The following is a 12,986-nucleotide window of genomic DNA, read 5'->3' as shown; positions in this document are numbered from 1 at the left end:
TCGCGATGCCAGTTCCTCTCGAATAAAAAACCCCGGTCCGCAAGAACAAGGTCACCATGTTCAATATTTTCTAAATAACCACATCTTTGTGTAACGACTTTGTCCGACACTCGTCCTCCATACGCTGTGGAAATGAATGATACAGCTCCACATGGTGCAATACTAACAAGAAATTTCAATGTATTGAAGTGCTTGTAATTAGAGTAAGTTGAAGCCCTGGCAGTGAAATTGGATGGAGTTTCTATGTACACTTCTGTGCAGTCAATGATGGATACACATCGTCTTAAGTTCCCTGTAAAGCAGCCTGGCATTCTCCTTATAATCTCATTCTTTCCTGGCCATCTCACTAAAAAAATTAAACAATTTCAAAATAAAGACAGCATTTAAGTCTTATATTCATTAAAAATGAGTTTTTGTCCTACACTCTTGTGTTGCACAGTTATGTATGTATAGTGAAACCATGCACACATGAGGGCAGCCTTATCAATAATCATTTTAAAACATAACTATAATGTACACCGAAAGAAACTCAGATAAGTTTACGTTTAACTCTAAGATATGTAAGCCTTAAGTAATTCCAATTTGTATTGTCATTAACAGTGTTAAGTTGGACAAGGAAGTGTGTACACATGTAGAGAAGGTGTGTGTATATTCTACACAGAGGCTGTGTGAATTCCATCAATCAGAAAGCAGGCTTCCAATGACTGCATAATCACAAATGCAGTGATGGGAATGCCACATTTTGATTGATCCGAAGGAATATTGTTTGACATGCTTCTTTATTAAAAATCCCTACATAAAATAAACAATTTCAAAGTAAAGAAAGCATTTAAGTCTTATATTCATTAAAAAAAGGAATTTTTGTCCTACCCTCTTGACTCATGTTGCACACTTATGATGTAGGTAAAACCATGCACACATGAGAGCAGCCTTATCAAGTAATCATTTTAAAGAATTATTATAATGTACACAGAAAGTAGCTCTGAACTGTTTTCATTTTAACTCTGAGGTCTATAATTCTTATATAGTAATTCCAATTTGTATTATCATAAACAGTTTATGTAAGTTGGACAGAGGAGTCACAACCAGATGTAGATTGTATGTACATGCTGTATACACATGTAGACACAGTTAGGGAGTACGTGTGTGTATATTCTACAGAGGCTGTGTGATTTCCACCAATCATAAGGCAAGCTTCCCATGACAGCATACTGCAGTAAAGGGACTGCAACATTTTGATTGGTCGAAAGGAATATTGTTCAATAACTAGGGATTTTATAAATGGAAGTTTATGAATGGAAGTTTAAGAGGTCACCACTAGATGTCATTGTAGGGCAAGTCCTACTTAGTTCTACACATGATGGTAAACTGGATAGCATTAATACAAACGCTAGTCGCGTTGTATTAAAAAACACCATCTCGACTGAGTCTGGTGGTCGAGAGTGATGCAAGGGATGCTGGCTTGGTGTAGACTACAAAGTCTTCATATGAAAGTTCATAGACAGCGGGTGTAATATCTGTGGCTTAATTTCAATTATCCCTGTGGTGTAAGGCAGAAGTCCTTGTCTGTAGCAGCAGCATCTTGTATCGATACATCACGGTGTTTGTGGGGGCACTTGGATTCCAGGAAACCAGCATCAGCAACAGAAAAGTTTGTGTGGTGATTTCGTTGATAATCTCTGTAGATATATATAACCTCTGCCTCGTGGTATATTCCCCAACTGACTGCAGCTTTCCTTCGTAGGTCGTATGATTCATACCTCATTATTCGTTTTGTGGGATTTGTGGGATCTGTTTTTTCTATTCTCACAATAACGTCATGTATCTTAGATGCTGTAATCCGGCCTTGTCGGTACCAAAAAGAACTGACAGACTGGTTCTTTGTGGCATTATGCAAATTGCATATCTGTGATGTAGTCACAACATATTCTTCTAATATCTCTAATGATTTGGCACTCAACTGCTCACCAGTCAGATCTGCAAACTGTGGTTTGTGAATAGATGTGAATGTCTGGGGGTACTTAGGTGGCCGAATAGAAGGCACATCTGCACTACAGTCTACTATGGGCTGTAGTTCGTCAACTGATAATGGATCCAGCTGTAAAAATGTGAAATTATATCATTTATATGTTGTCTTTATCAACATCGTGTATATGAACTTAAACAAACAAGAGGCCCAGAGGGCCTGTATCGCTCACCTGGTTTGTAATGCCAAGTAATGTTCTGAATATAAGTTCATTGTTTCTTTTCTGAAGGAATTTGAATATTTACCTCTAATGGGCCCCACTCTTTCTGCTCCAGGGGGTCAAAGCCAAAATTTATACGAATTCTGTTAACTTCAAGGGTGTTTCTGGCCAAATTTGGTTACAATCCATGCAGAACTCTAGGACAAGTAGCGATTTTTAGGATTTACCTCTATTTCCCCTATTGGGCCCCGCCCCTCCTGCCCCAGGGGGGTCAGGGTCACCATTTATGCAAAATCTGATCCCCTTCCCCTAAGGAAATTTCTGACCAAATTTTGTTAAAATGCATGCAGTACTTTGACAAGTAGCGATTTAAAGGAAATGTTGACGGACGGACGTTAATTTTATAGCATATTGTCATTATTGAATACTCCAGACCACAAGAGAAAATGTTCATACCTGCTTCCGAAAGCACAATCTGATTAAAATACAGATCCTTATTATCACTACGTTTGATAAGAGGATCTGAGAAAATCCCATTAGGGGTCATGTCCAGGTGACCTTTGGAAATGGCCAATCAAATTGCTACTTGCAAAATGTAGAAAATGTATCTTGTATGAAGACCACGTGGTATAAAGGTCATCTGGACGTGACCTCCTATGGGATATTGTCAGATCCTTGGTTATAATGATCTGTATTTTAATCAGATTACCGAAAGCATTGATTCCATTTACATGCATCACTTGTCACACATTTCTCTGTCCAACCATTTCGAATTGCCAATTCAACCTTGAATAGGACTGCAGCAATGTGACTGCACATTTCTCCTAATCTATTAAATAAAACTCAAAGTAATATATTTTTTGGATTTTTATTTGAAGGAATTAATCTAAATAAATAGATAAATGTTTCACAAATTATATCAAGATTGTATGAGCAATAACAAGAGGCCCAGAGGGCCTGTATCGCTCACCTGGTTTGTAATGCCAAGTAATGTTCTGAATATAAGTTCATTCAGGGTTCATACAGAAATCAAGATATGAAATTCAAGGCTTTTCAAGGCCTTTCAAGGCCATATATCAATTTCAAGGCCTTTCAAGGCAGACACTCAAAATTCCAGGCCTTTTCAAGCCTGTGCGAACCCTGTCATTGTTTCTTTTCTGAAGAAATTTGGATATTTACCTCTAATTCCACTATTGGGCCCCACTCTTTCTCCTCCAGGGAGGTCAAAGCCAAAATTTATACGAATTCTGTTAACCCCAAGGATGTTTCTGGCCAAATTTGGTTACAATCCATGCAGAACTCTAAGACAAGTAGAATTTTTTAGGATTTACCTCTATTTCCCCTATTGGGCCCCGCCCTTCCTGCCCCCGGGGGGGGGTCAATGCCAAAATTTATACAAGTTCTGTTCCCCTTCCCCCAAGGATGTTTCTGGCCAAATTTGGTTACAATCCATGCAGAACTCTAGGACAAGTAGCAATTTATAGGATTTACCTCTATTTCCCCAATTGGGCCCCATCCCTCCTGCCCACGGGGGATCAGAGCCAAAATTTATACAAGTTCTGTTCCCCTTCCCCCAAGGATGTTTGTGGCCAAATTTGGTTACAATCCATGCAGAACTCTAGGACAAGTAGCGATTTATAGGATTTACCTCTTTTACCCCTATTGGGCCCCGCCCCTCCTGCCCCCGGGGGTCAGAGCCAAAATTTATACAAGTTCTGTTCCCCTTCCCCCAAGGATGTTTTCTGGCCAAATTTGGTTACAATCCTTGCAGAACTCTAGGACAAGTAGCGATTTATAGGATTTACCTCTATTACCCCTATTGGGCCCCGCCCCTCCTGCCCCCGAGGGGGTCAGAGCCAAAATTTATACAAGTTCTGTTCCCCTTCCCCCAAGGATGTTTCTGGCCAAATTTGGTTACAATCCATGCAGAACTCTAGGACAAGTAACGATTTATAGGATTTACCTCTATTACCCCTATTGGGCCCCGCCCCTCCTGCCCCAAGGGGGTCAGAGCCAAAATTTATACAAGTTCTGTTCCCCTTCCCCCAAGGATGTTTCTGGCCAAATTTGGTTACAATCCATGCAGAACTCTAGGACAAGTAGTGATTTATACGATTTACCTCTATTACCCCTATTGGGCCCCGCCCATCTTGCCCCCTGGGGGTCAGAGCCAAAATTTATACAAGTTCTGTTCCTCTTCCCCCAAGGATGTTTCTGGCCAAATTTGGTTACAATCCTTGCAGAACTCTAGGACAAGTAGCGATTTATAGGATTTACCTCTATTACCCCTATTGGGCCCCGCCCCTCCTGCCCCCGAGGGGTCAGAGCCAAAATTTATACAAGTTCTGTTCCCCTTCCCCCAAGGATGTTTCTGGCCAAATTTGGTTACAATCCATGCAGAACTCTAGGACAAGTAGCGATTTATAGGATTTACCTCTATTACCCCTATTGGGCCCCGCCCCTCCTGCCCCAAGGGGGTCAGAGCCAAAATTTATACAAGTTCTGTTCCCCTTCCCCCAAGGATGTTTCTGGCCAAATTTGGTTACAATCCATGCAGAACTCTAGGACAAGTAGCGATTTATACGGATTTACCTCTATTATCCCTATTGGGCCCCGCCCATCTTGCCCCCTGGGGGTCAGAGCCAAAATTTATACAAGTTCTGTTCCCCTTCCCCCAAGGATGTTTCTGGCCAAATTTGGTAACAATCCATGCAGAACTCTAGGACAAGTAGCGATTTATAGGATTTACCTCTATTACCCCTATTGGGCCCCGCCCCTCCTGCCCCAAGGGGGTCAGAGCCAAAATTTATACAAGTTCTGTTCCCCTTCCCCCAAGGATGTTTGTGGCCAAATTTGGTTACAATCCATGCAGAACTCTAGGACAAGTAGCGATTTATACGATTTACCTCTATTACCCCTATTGGGCCCCGCCCCTCCTGCCCCCAGGGGGTCAGAGCCAAAATTTATACAAGTTCTGTTCCCCTTCCCCCAAGGATGTTTCTGGCCAAATTTGGTTACAATCCATGCAGAACTCTAGGACAAGTAGCGATTTATAGGATTTACCTCTATTACCCCTATTGGGCCCCGCCCCTCCTGCCCCCAAGGGGTCAGAGCCAAAATTTATACAAGTTCTGTTCCCCTTCCCCCAAGGATGTTTCTGGCCAAATTTGGTTACAATCCATGCAGAACTCTAGGACAAGTAGCGATTTATAGGATTTACCTCTATTACCCCTATTGGGCCCCGCCCCTCCTGCCCCCAGGGGGTCAGAGCCAAAATTTATACAAGTTCTGTTCCCCTTCCCCCAAGGATGTTTCTGGCCAAATTTGGTTACAATCCTTGCAGAACTCTAGGACAAGTAGCGATTTATAGGATTTACCTCTATTACCCCTATTGGGCCCCGCCCCTCCTGCCCCCGGGGGGTCAGAGCCAAAATTTATACAAGTTCTGTTCCCCTTCCCCCAAGGATGTTTCTGGCCAAATTTGGTTACAATCCATGCAGAACTCTAGGACAAGTAGCGATTTATAGGATTTACCTCTATTACTCCTATTGGGCCCCGCCCCTCCTGCCCCAAGGGGGTCAGAGCCAAAATTTATACAAGTTCTGTTCCCCTTCCCCCAAGGATGTTTCTGGCCAAATTTGGTTACAATCCATGCTGAACTCTAGGACAAGTAGCAATTTATAGGATTTACCTCTATTATCCCTATTGGGCCCCGCCCATCTTGCCCCCTGGGGGTCAGAGCCAAAATTTATACAAGTTCTGTTCCCCTTCCCCCAAGGATGTTTCTGGCCAAATTTGGTAACAATCCATGCAGAATTCTAGGACAAGTAGCGATTTATAGGATTTACCTCTATTTCCCCTATTGGGCCCCGCCCCTCCTGCCCCCGGGGGTCAGAGCCAAAATTTATACAAGTTCTGTTCCCCTTCCCCCAAGGATGTTTCTGGCCAAATTTGGTTACAATCCATGCAGAACTCTAGGACAAGTAGTGATTTATACGATTTACCTCTATTACCCCTATTGGGCCCCGCCCCTCCTGCCCCCAGGGGGTCAGAGCCAAAATTTATACAAGTTCTGTTCCTCTTCCCCCAAGGATGTTTCTGGCCAAATTTGGTTACAATCCATGCAGAACTCTAGGACAAGTAGCGATTTAAAGGATTTACCTCTATTTCCCCTATTGGGCCAAGCCCCTCCTGCCCCCAGAGGGCCAGAGCCAAAATTTATACAAGTTCTGTTCCCCTTCCCCCAAGGATGTTTGTGGCCAAATTTGGTTACAATCCATGCAGAACTCTAGGACAAGTAGCGATTTATAGGATTTACCTCTATTACCCCTATTGGGCCCCGCCCCTCCTGCCCCAAGGGGGTCAGAGCCAAAATTTATACAAGTTCTGTTCCCCTTCCCCCAAGGATGTTTCTGGCCAAATTTGGTTACAATCCATGCTGAACTCTAGGACAAGTAGCAATTTATAGGATTTACCTCTATTATCCCTATTGGGCCCCGCCCATCTTGCCCCCTGGGGGTCAGAGCCAAAATTTATACAAGTTCTGTTCCCCTTCCCCCAAGGATGTTTCTGGCCAAATTTGGTAACAATCCATGCAGAACTCTAGGACAAGTAGCGATTTATAGGATTTACCTCTATTACCCCTATTGGGCCCCGCCCCTCCTGCCCCAAGGGGGTCAGAGCCAAAATTTATACAAGTTCTTTCCCCTTCCCCCAAGGATGTTTGTGGCCAAATTTGGTTACAATCCATGCAGAACTCTAGGACAAGTAGCAATTTATACGATTTACCTCTATTACCCCTATTGGGCCCCGCCCCTCCTGCCCCAAGGGGGTCAGAGCCAAAATTTATACAAGTTCTGTTCCCCTTCCCCCAAGGATGTTTCTGGCCAAATTTGGTTACAATCCATGCAGAATTCTAGGACAAGTAGCGATTTATAGGATTTACCTCTATTACCCCTATTGGGCCCCGCTCCTCCTGCCCCCAGGGGGTCAGAGCCAAAATTTATACAAGTTCTGTTCCCCTTCCCCCAAGGATGTTTCTGGCCAAATTTGGTTACAATCCATGCAGAACTCTAGGACAAGTAGCGATTTATAGGATTTACCTCTATTACCCCTATTGGGCCCCGCCCCTCCTGCCCCCGGGGGGTCAGAGCCAAAATTTATACAAGTTCTGTTCCCCTTCCCCCAAGGATGTTTCTGGCCAAATTTGGTTACAATCCATCCAGAACTCTATGACTAGTAGCGATTTAAAGGAAATGTTGACGGACGGACGACGGACGGACGGACGGACGGACGGACGACGGACGCCGCGCCATGACATAAGCTCACCGGCCCTTCGGGCCAGGTGAGCTAAAAAATAATGTGCACTCTCTTTGGACAAAAATAATTGATTTATGTTTAACAATACATAAACATATGTTAAGATTATAAATAAAGACATCTTCATATTATGTTTTGTTCACAATATTTTTTGTTAAAGAATGAGGTAGGCTATATACTGTTATTGGAAAATGCAGAGTTTTTATTAAAACCTACCCTGCTAAACAGGTACAGTGAGCACAATAGATATCTGCAGTTTTCTTATCAAGACAGATCGATTCTCATAGATGGTATAACAGGAGGTTTCAGGAAACAGCAAGCTGTGTTCACAACGTCATGGTACAAAACGTCTTTAACATGACCGATCCCCACATACCTTAACAAAAATCAAAGTACTGTAAGTACTGAACTGAAAAAGCATTGATGTAACAAAAATTTAGTTCAAAGAAGGCAAATATGTTATTAGTAACATTTTAGGGTGTGTATTTTCTTGTAAGTCTCATGTCATTATCTAGTTGGGTTATTTATCTTGCAAGTATTCATTTAATTAATTTTGGATAAATTGTTAAGATTGCAGACAACCATTCCTTCTCATATCAAAAGATGAATCTAAAAATTATGAGAAGATTTAAGAAAATGCTAGAAAATTTCTTTTAGATTTGAACTTTGAACCTATCTTGAATTCAACAGCTTCAACAAATATTTACAGTCAGTGTCATGTGACCTTTTCTCTAATGTTTGAATATAATTGTCTGAATAACAAAATAAAGAAAAAAATTGTAGTTATGATTATGTGATAATTGATCTTGAGGACAAGGCCATGGAGTCCTACAATCTGCAGTAAAATGACAACAAGGGAAACATTAAGACTCCATTAAGAAGAAAGTATAATCTTATACATGGATATCCCATGATGGCATTTTTACAAAGTTCATGGCTTATGCTGCAAATGTTGTTTACAGACCTCATTTATAAGGAACTATGTGCAATGCATATAATATACAAGTATTTTTTTCGATGAACTATGTGGTACAGATCTATTACAGGAGGAAAGGGCAAAAGGCAATTAATTAGATAATTATCAAGAGAAGAAATGAAATGACAAAAACTAAGGGTCAAATGTTCATTTAAAGAATTGGTTACTGCATCAAAATCAAAACTGAATTGTTTTGAATTATGTTTATTCAAAAATACTTTAATACAAACATGAAATAACATCACAATACATTATTTTTTCTAGTTCTCTTCTGTGATACACACAATGAGGCATATTAGTAAGGTAATGAGCAGTTCTTGATACTTTGCTGCAATATTGAATAAAAGTCCTATCAAAGTCAGATTCAGTATGATACTGTCTCTATAAGTTATTTGTATTTCTGAACAAAAACTAACATAACAATGGAAACTCACTTTACATTACTGTTTATTAGGAAACATGGTCACATACACTTTTAAATGTATTACTGAAATGTTTTCCCATATAAAATAACATATATATATTGTTTACATAAAATGTTGTTTACATTCTATTTCTACAAAACAATCTGTTACTTCATAACTGGAACATTCCAATGTGTTAAGAAATGCCTAACCTCAAAATGTAATAATGATATGTGACAGAACAGAATGCTCCATCACTTTATGCCTACTTGTAGGCATTATTACACATTACATATGAGAACAGTTAAATAGCCTAGTATAAAATTGTAGATTATAACATGACTATCTATAAAACAATAGGTTTTACTCATGAAGTGAAATAAAACTTATTGATATACATGTACATAATGAAAAGTGAATGAACCTTTGTTGGGGTCAAAATTTGACATACCTGATAATTACAAAATGCATGTAATTGACAAAAGAACTCCACATTGAGAAACTCAATAGCAGGGCATTGTGATGTCGATAATACATCTTCCATAACTACAACTTGTTCCTAAGATTAGAAACTTTCATGTGTGATCATTCATTAGACACAAATATATAACTATGCAAGTTACGAAGACCAACTTCATAAAAACACATTTTAAAGTTCTTTCCAAAGAGGCAAAAATCCTTTTGCAGCATATTCATATAGTTTACACATAGATTCTCAAATACATGTATTATATTTTGCAAATAATTATAATTAACAAATTATAATGCTTATTCCTCAAACAAACTACAGCATATAAACAGCAAGAAGACAATTGTGTCTTACAATATTAAGGTAAGGTTATAATAACTGACATTGAAAGTCCATTTAACGTTGAATGAGAGTTTGTTACCAAAGTACATATAGTAGTTTGCTTTAAGTGTTTTCAAGATTTGATAGAACATTACACACACACACACACACACACACACACACACACACACACACACACATATATATATATATATATATATATATGCAGGTCTCACATAGAGTAAGAATATAAAATCTGCAATCAGTGTTTGAAAATTTCTGTTGATATGAATAAAGTTACGCAGATGTGGTATGCACGTTTCCTTACTGTTCCAAATAGAAAAAAAAAATCCTCAGAATGTGAGAAAACTTATTCAGCACAGCTGGAAGACTTGACTGTATGCTAGGCAGAATGTTTTGTTGTTCATATATTGAGCAATCACCCAGTGGGATTAGTATATATTTTTTTTTTAGTAATTTTGATAATTCATCAGAGGTGGGTGGTGCAACTTCAGTGCCACAATTGACATTTTTGGTAATAAAACTCTTCTTTACTTTTACTCATTGCTGTTGCTCCAAATGGTAGCGTCTAAATTGTTTGTGCAAAATTTGTTGACTGCAAAAGTAAAATGAAACTGAATTAATACGCAGTTATTAGTTTTTTATATTTAGAAGAATGCTTCAAACTTCAAAGACAAACAAAAAAAAAAAAATCAAGCATTCAAATCAAAGCACCCATAATATCAAAACTCAATTACCTAGCTCAGATGTTTGAATAGTCTTTAATACCTACAGTCCCACCTTCCCTCAGAAAAAGACATTCTATTAGATTGTTTTTGTAAATTCAAGAATATGTCTAAATCAGATAATGTTAAAAGCCCATTTGTACATCACTGCACATTTCATCATTTTCAGCTTTGTTCAGTACTGTACTTACTAGTAAGTAGTTATGGAGCTCTGAAATTAATTATTATTGCAGTGAGCTGGTAGGTATTTCATTCTTTTCGTGAACGTGATGAAACTGTTGTACCACCATAACTTCATGATCAGTTGATGTATGTTTTCGGAGATTTATGTGCAGACCATGTCCTATTTAAATAAAAGAGTAAATTAACATAAGACTGGTATTACAAAAATGGAATAATTTGCTTGCTTAAAACTAGTTAACTCAACAAAAGCAAAGAAAAAAGCATACCTGATAGATATATAGGTACAACAGAGATTGTCATTCTATTTTTCCTGATTAGATTTTTTTAATATAAATTAACACTTCATATTATTTCTTAACCTCCTAAAAAATAATTAAAAAGAGAAATTATCAACATACCTATGCCAGTCCGACTTGATCTTGCACACATCCCTGTAGGTGTATGCCAGTCCGACTTGATCTTGCACACACCCGGCCCCTGTAGGTGCAAAAGTACTTGATCTGCAGTCTGCAGATCCATCTTACGCAGAGAAGAAAGAGTATATTTGACCTCTTTTGAAGGAGGTCAGATCGAATTATTGAAATTGTAGGTTGTAATATGCATTTTAAGTATAAATATTCTTGTACTGCACTTCCAAAGTAAAACTTATTTAATTTTCTTTTTAACAGTCCATATTGAAGGCATATTATCTGCAGAAGAAAACGCATTTGCTTATATCTAAAATTGCATTTACATAAACTGAACATATAAGTTAACATTATTATGGCAGATATTTGAAAGAATAAATATATATGGTGTGTAATTGCTTCTGAATGACAGGAAATTTATATGATACATAAATTGATTTCCTAACTTAGCATATACATTTGAAAATAACATAAGTGTGGAAACAAAGTATGAATTATTGCACTTCAGTGATAATGCATGTCTAAGAAATGCTTTAGTTACATGCTCTTTTACAACATAGATATGAAAAGTAATAGAAGTTATCAATTTTACCATTATATAAATGGTATATGCTAAAAACTAACTTCATTAAACATGGACAAAATCAAAACTTAGGAAAATCTTCAATGTATTACAACAATTTAGCTTTTTATTTATTTACATGTTATATTCGAGACAAATGATATAACCCTACATATTCTAAGCTTATTCAACTCATCATGTTACATCTATTTGCTAGTTCCTCATATAAAAGAAAATGGAATTAATTAATCAAGACTTTCTTCAAGATATTACCATTTCTATGTCATGGATGTCTCGGGTGAAGCACTTTCAATAAGCATAGTGACTGTAAATATGCAGTTCTGATTGCAGGCATATCATCTGAAGAAGGAAAGGTATTTGCTTAATAAAGCATACACATTATGTATGAACTCAAAGACTACGTTTAACCTAAAAAGCAAATCATGCATGGTACATTGTTTTTTATACCTGACATAAATGCAATGATACATTATGAATAGAAAATAGCATTGCTTTCATTGACTTTTTACCTAAAACAGCACAAGAACTCATTCTTGCTATCGATTTGCATGTTTGATATTATAAAAACAATGGATACTGCACACAAGAAATCATGATAATTTAAATGAAAGATTTTCTTTACTTTGCTAGTGCTACATGTAGTGTCATAGGTCGTACTTGTCAATTTATGAAAAGGCGTATACATGACACACATTATCAACCGCAAAGGTAGTTGATGCTAACCATATATTCACTCCAAAACAAACTAAATGTAAAAAATAATCAGGATAGCTTTGAATCAACAATCTGATATCAAGATTGTTTCACAGCCATCTGATGTACATTATTTTATACAGACTCTAATAAGAAAACTACCTTTTTACATAATATGTCACAAATTAACTTCTATTTACATGTTAAGTATGTTGTAGGTATATATCCAAGAACCATGACCTAAGAATCATATATTAAAACTCTTTAGATAACAATTCATATTTCTACCATCTAGTTTCTTGCTAGAGTTATTCATTCCATGTGATCACTATAGAGGATATAATTGTAACTTGTAACTATGACTTGCACATGTAACTATACTATTTAACCTTTTGTGTTATCTGTAACAGTCTCACAATCAACATTCTGTTGAGTCTGTACTTTCATGTTTTCGTACAGCGTATAGCATCCATTGAAATGGTAGATAGGCAACTATTGGTTTGTGGTTCCCGAGTAGTAGGATTCTAGAGTTGCACAAGATATTTCATTTCTGGACAAATGAGAAGTATAGATGTGATCTAAGCATGTACTGTAGTCTGTAGTAACACTATGCATGATCTGCTGCATCTCATTCATCTCAAGGAATGTTTCAAGTACAGGACGTGGTTGCATAATATCTATGTTTACATCACCCATTAT

General features: G+C 38.0%; 1 protein-coding gene and 1 long non-coding RNA gene across 2 annotated transcripts in view; one reads left to right on the top strand and one right to left on the bottom strand.

The window, feature by feature from the left end:
* Positions 1-12,986, top strand: part of LOC138305885 (mucin-2-like) — a 403,923-nt gene that overhangs the window by 264,952 nt on the left and 125,985 nt on the right. The window lies entirely within an intron of this gene.
* Positions 10,048-11,312, bottom strand: LOC138306407 (uncharacterized). Its single transcript, XR_011205854.1, has 3 exons — positions 11,003-11,312; positions 10,613-10,764; positions 10,048-10,291 (listed from the first exon to the last, which is right to left on the bottom strand). It is a non-coding gene; the product is annotated as an uncharacterized lncRNA (long non-coding RNA).

The sequence above is a fragment of the Argopecten irradians genome, chromosome 13, assembly GCF_041381155.1.
Source record: "Argopecten irradians isolate NY chromosome 13, Ai_NY, whole genome shotgun sequence".
NCBI lineage: Eukaryota > Metazoa > Mollusca > Bivalvia > Pectinida > Pectinidae > Argopecten > Argopecten irradians.
Note: the sequence above shows the minus strand (reverse complement) of the source record. Positions and strands in the feature narration are given on the sequence as shown.